Consider the following 6,083-nt stretch of genomic DNA (forward strand, 5'->3'; position numbering starts at 1 on the left):
ATGTGAAAAATTTTGTTAATTTTTACGGTGTTACAATTAGATTATTAATGGACCATCCCAAAATGATGATATGGACCAAAATAATTGATGGGCTTTAGGATAAGGCCCATGTGAGAGACTTGGGCCTAATTTGGAAAATTGGGCCATAGTTGGGCCTTTATGATTATGTGACATTGGGCCATCAGAATGTCGAATGTTGGACTGGACTAAATGGTTGGGCCTTATGGTAACACCTTATAAAGTTTTGGGCCCAAATTGGAAAATTGGGCCATATGTTGGGCTTGTGCCTATTACTTGACTTTTGGGTCTTTGGAGTGTGAGTTGAACCTTTGGGCTTGGAACCTAATTATTAATTGGGTATTGTTTGATGTTGACAGCTTGGGATTTTATCAACCAGCAGCTGGAGTTTTTTCTACGAGACTTTAGTAGTACCAGGTGAGTTATCCTCACTATACTCAAGGGTCTAAGGCACCAAGGTCGGCCCTTTGGATTGTTACATCGTATGTTATGCTAGTATGACCTGTTTGATCGGTATCCTAGAGGGTAGGATAATATTATGTGGTATGTAGTATGATTTGTTAGATCGGTATCCTAGAGTGTAGGATAATATTATGCAGTATGTGGTATGATCTGTAGATCGGCATCTTGGTAGATAGGATGGTATTATGTGCTATGTGATATGATCCGTTAGACCAGTTGTTGTCTATAGACTGATATGTGATTATCTGTTATATATGTATGTGCACATGTTACTTTGGCGGTTGAGGCTTACCTGCTTTGTGCGGAGGCCCATGGGCATTCTAACCTGTTGGTTGTGGGCCGTGAGTATTCTATCCCGACGATGATTGGAATCATAGTATGTGGGCATTCCAACCTGTTGGTTGTGGGCTTGGGGTATTCCAACCCGATGGTTGGCTGGACCCATATTATGTTGTTTATGATTATATGTGTATTGTTGTGGGTATGTGTATTTTGGGGGAACTCACTAAGCTTTGTGATTACGGTTTCAGTGTATTGTTTCAGGTGCTCCAGATGTCTTGGCAAGGCGACGGTGTGATCGTACACATCCTCGTGTTTTGGACTTATAGGTTCTGGGATACTCTGATATTAAACTATTTTGAAAACATTTTGTAATAACTAATGGTTTTTGGATGTTTGAAAAGTTTTAAATTGCCTAAATGATAATAGTGGCAGTTGTGCCTAATAGATAACATTGGCAGCTATACCATAGGAAATGATGGACTTCGTGCCTATTCCTTAGGTGAATCCTTTGGAATAAAAAAGTGAATGATAGATGATTCTTAGGGTATATCCTTAACAAATAAAGAAGATAGTGGGGATGGGTAAACAGGTTAATTGTGTGATGATGAAACCTAATAACTTTATTATTATTAGTTGAAAACCCTATGTACTTACCACGTTTCCCAACCTGACCCACTAAGTTTATTTGTATTACATGTGTCGATACGAACCAATATTACACTGAGAGATTATAGGAGATGAAAATCATTAGTTTAAATACATGTAAGGTCTGTTTATGCTTATGTTTATGTATTGAAGATGACATCCCAAAGTTTTAATACAAATTCTTTGGAAATGCTTTGAAAATATCATTATCATGTTTTTCTGGGAACAAATTTCGTAACACTTTTCTTTAAAAGTATACTCTGATTTTAAAAATGAAGCATAAACAAATCGGTCTTTCTTGGCTATAAAAATGGGGATGTCACATATCGGCACCCCGTACCTGACTACCACCTCCTGAAATAAATATCCACTAACTTTTCTACAGGTATACTCTCAGATAAGATGAACTCCCTAATCTAATCATCTAGTTTCCCATCTCAAGAACCAAAGCCTGAGCCCTCTCCAACAACAAAACTGCCAATAGGTCCGCCTTACAATGTCACCATACTAAAAATAGACCATATAAACCATCCGAATATATCGAGTGATCACAATCTCTACAAGCTTCATGGTTTCTTCGCCGCTATCCTTGAATCGAGTACAAATCCTTTGCTTCCAGTCTAACATCCCAATACTAAGAGAAAATTTCTCATTTTTAAATAAGGTTTACAATCATAAGTTTGATTCCAAAATCCATTACATTATCGTCATCATATAAAATCATCAAAGTTACAATAACAATAAATGCAAAAAATGGTGGGGAGTGAATGTTGCACCATCCCAATACTAAGAGAAGTACCTGAAACCACAATACAAACTATAAGAAACAACTAAGAGAGTTTTCCTAAAACTATCACATAACAAACATATAATTGGGCCAAGCCCTGGCTATATTCCAACCCAAATAGCAAGCAAGGGCCCCGGAACCCGATCATTTCATAATGGGCCCCACCCTAGGCTATATTTTAACCCGCACATATCACATTGGGTGCCTCGCTAGGGTATATTTCAACCCGTCATACTACATTGGGCCCTGCCCTGGGGTATATTTCAACCCGATCATGCAGACACAACATATATCACACAACAACTAGCATACTACATAACCGGATAGTGGGTTGGCCTTGGTGCCTTCCACCCATGAATACAAGGAAGAAACTCACCTTGGTCTGCTAATAAATACTAGCTGCTCGGCTACTGATTCGGGAAATCCCGCACTGAACATAGACAAATTACCCTAATTAGGAATGGGTTAACAAACATGACTATGGTACTGAATTCTCGTCCAATGCCTAAGTTCAAGGTCCCCCTCCTTCACCTTATGCTTAATGGGCTTAATCATTCTTGGCCCAAACATAATAGTGGGTCGTGAGGCCTAAAGGCCGAACTATAACACTTAAGGGCCATAAAAATCCATCAAAAACCTCCCTTAGCCCAAAACAGTATTCTGGTGGCCCAAAATACAGCCTTAAACTCCTGAGGTCCAAGATGGAGCGCAATATCGAAAGGCCTAATCATCTGTAGCATAATGATGAGTACGCGTGGCATACTCAGCTTGTTCTCTAAGCGTACACGCTTAAAGGCTTGTACGCGGTGCGTACAAGTTGTATACCTAACGTACTCTCCCTGTTTGGCCTACTTCATATTTGTCCTTTTAATTGGCTAAGAGAGTAGCCCAAAACAAAGATCTGACCTTTTTAAGGAGGTTTATCACGTAAGGTTGCCAACTTTACGTGCATGCATGACCTAATTGTTGGATAAGGTGTCTAAGTCCATAACTATATTTGGTATGTACTTGACCCAATTTGGCATGGACCATTTGGGTTGCATGACATCGTAACAATTGGATAGATAAAATGAGAAAAAGGACACTTGTGATTTGTTAATATATTATAAGCTCTAATATATTAATAAGAGATCATATTATTTAGTTAGTATTGATCAAGAATTAATTTTGTGATCAAAAGAGACTAATTAAATATAGGAGGATTGATTTGGTAAATCATTCATTCTTATATAGTGGGCTTATGATCCATGACTCCTTAAATTGGGCTAGGACCCATAGGGTACTCCATGGAGGTTAAAACCCATGGATCATGGAGGAAATGAAAAGTCATGCACATTAGGGTTCCCATTCGTGTGCCTGATGTCTGTAAGTGTCATTTGGGTAAGTTGATTATCGAAAAAATTGTCATTTTGATATTTAATCTATCAAAAGTAATATAAAAGATAGTATTATGCATTTCTAAATATTTTATCATAATTTAATGTTAACTATGAATGGAATAGTGTGTATAATTTGTTAGAATTTATTTATATAAATCCATTCTTTTATAATGTTTGTATTCTAGCAGAATATGACAGAATGTATTCTGCTAGAATGTATAAAATGAATCTTAGCAACATTCTTCTCTCAGAATGAGTTATTGTTTTTTGTTGGATTTTGATGTTTTTGTTGCATTTGCGATAGGAATAGCTTGAAGACCTTATTGGAATGACGTGAAGAATGAATTGAAGATTGATCACACTCATAGTTTAAGAATGTTGTTGTTTTTTAAGAATTACACTTGCTATTCTTTCATAATATTGTTATTATTCAAGAATGTTCTTTTTGTATCACGATCATATAATATAATTATTTGATATATTATTAGTTCAATAATCGATTTTGTATATTGTTTTATAATGTACTTATTCATGTTTTCTTCTTATTTATGTATTCTTAAAAGTTTTCGTAAACTGTTATTCTAACAGAATGTCATTATAACAAAATTTAATTCTAATAGAATCTCATTCTGTCAGGATAAAATAAGTTATAATCGGTTATGATTATAAATTAAATTAGAATTGAAATTGAATTAATTTAAAAAAAAATCAGAATTATCCTTTTAATTTCGAAATTTTCCTTTTTTAAATATAGTTAATTGTCCGAAATACACTTTTAATTAAATTTGAGTGATTCTATGGTACATGTTACCCTATTATAATATCGTAGACCCTTAGATCATGACCATTGATTTTATTCATCTATTGGTGCAGAATTGTGCTTACGAGCACACAATATATGTAGGAAACAAAATAACCTAGCTCTCTCTCTCTCTCTATATATATATATATATATATATATATATATATATATATATATATATATATATATATATATATATATATAGGGAGTGGTTCAAATGAGAACCACAAAAGATTAAAAACTCTAAGAACCCACATTTAATAAGTAATATGTACTGTGAATATTACTAACTATGTTAAAATCTTAATTTTTGTTTGTTTGTTAAGAAAATGGCAAAATTGTATTTTTTGTAGTCTAATATTTTTATTCATACAACCATTCTATATTTTTAACCCAAAATTTATGTAAATTGCAAATTGAAATAGTCCATTTACAGTGTAATAGACAAAATTCACAACTTAATACAATCTAGTTTACACTAATTCACAAATTTAAAGAAGTCAAACTCAAACTCTACAACCACCACCACCAGCACACGCTGCCACCAACCACTTTATGCCAACATTGCAACCATCTTTTCATCAAAATCAGATCTGCATATAAAGTAATGCAATGAGAGGGTAAATACTACATTCATAATTTAATAAACCTATTAATTCACTCATATTGAATTTAATACAAAATAATTAAAAAAAATTAATGCATTCTTACGTAGTTATACAACACAAAAAATAAATATATTCGAGCATTAATACTGAAGTTCATTCATAAATCATTTATATTTTAACACAAAGTTTATAAAAAAATTCACAGTAAGTTGCAGTTAGTTCACAAGTTAATATAATCAATTACTGTTTAATATATAATATTCAGAGCTTAATATATTAAATTAACAATTTAGTACAGTGAAATGTCATATTCTTAACTTAAAACTTACATTTACACTTTCAGATATCAGTTCACAAGTTAATATAATCAATTACCGTTTAATAAAAAAAACCACTGCTTAATATATTAAATTAATAATTTAATACAATGAAATGTCATATTCTTAACTTAAAACTTACATTTATACATTCAGATATGAAGGTTAGTGCTTTTTTTTTCAAAGTTAAATTTACACAATATTCTAAATTTAAGTTTTTGTATAATCTATTTAAATTTAGAAAAAAAAAAACATATATGTGTGTAATGATTATTTTTTCTCATATTTCAGAAGCAAACACAAAATTCATAACAAACTCATAACATACTACAATAAATTCACAACTTAATATAGTCAATTCACAGTTTAATACGTAAAATTATTTATTCACATCAATATTATCAACTTAAAAATTACATTTATACCTTCATATATGCAGACATTTCTATGTATTAAATTGTGAATTTATTATATTAAGTTGTGAATAAAATTTACAACTTAATACACAAAAATCACAGTTTAATACAATATATTTATAGCTCATTTACAAGTATAATCTCATATGTTGTTGTATTAAGCAAATCATTCACGGTTTAATAGATACATAAATTATCTCATATTTCAGAACCAAACATCAAAAGAAAAACATATACAATTTAGTGAATAAAAAAAATTAGATCTAGATATAAAAAAAATCAGAATTCACATTTTAATTCAATATTTAAGACATTAATTCACAACTTAATTCAATATTGCAGACACTAACTCACAATGTAGTGAATA

Source organism: Lactuca sativa, chromosome 2 (assembly GCF_002870075.4).
Source record: "Lactuca sativa cultivar Salinas chromosome 2, Lsat_Salinas_v11, whole genome shotgun sequence".
NCBI lineage: Eukaryota > Viridiplantae > Streptophyta > Magnoliopsida > Asterales > Asteraceae > Lactuca > Lactuca sativa.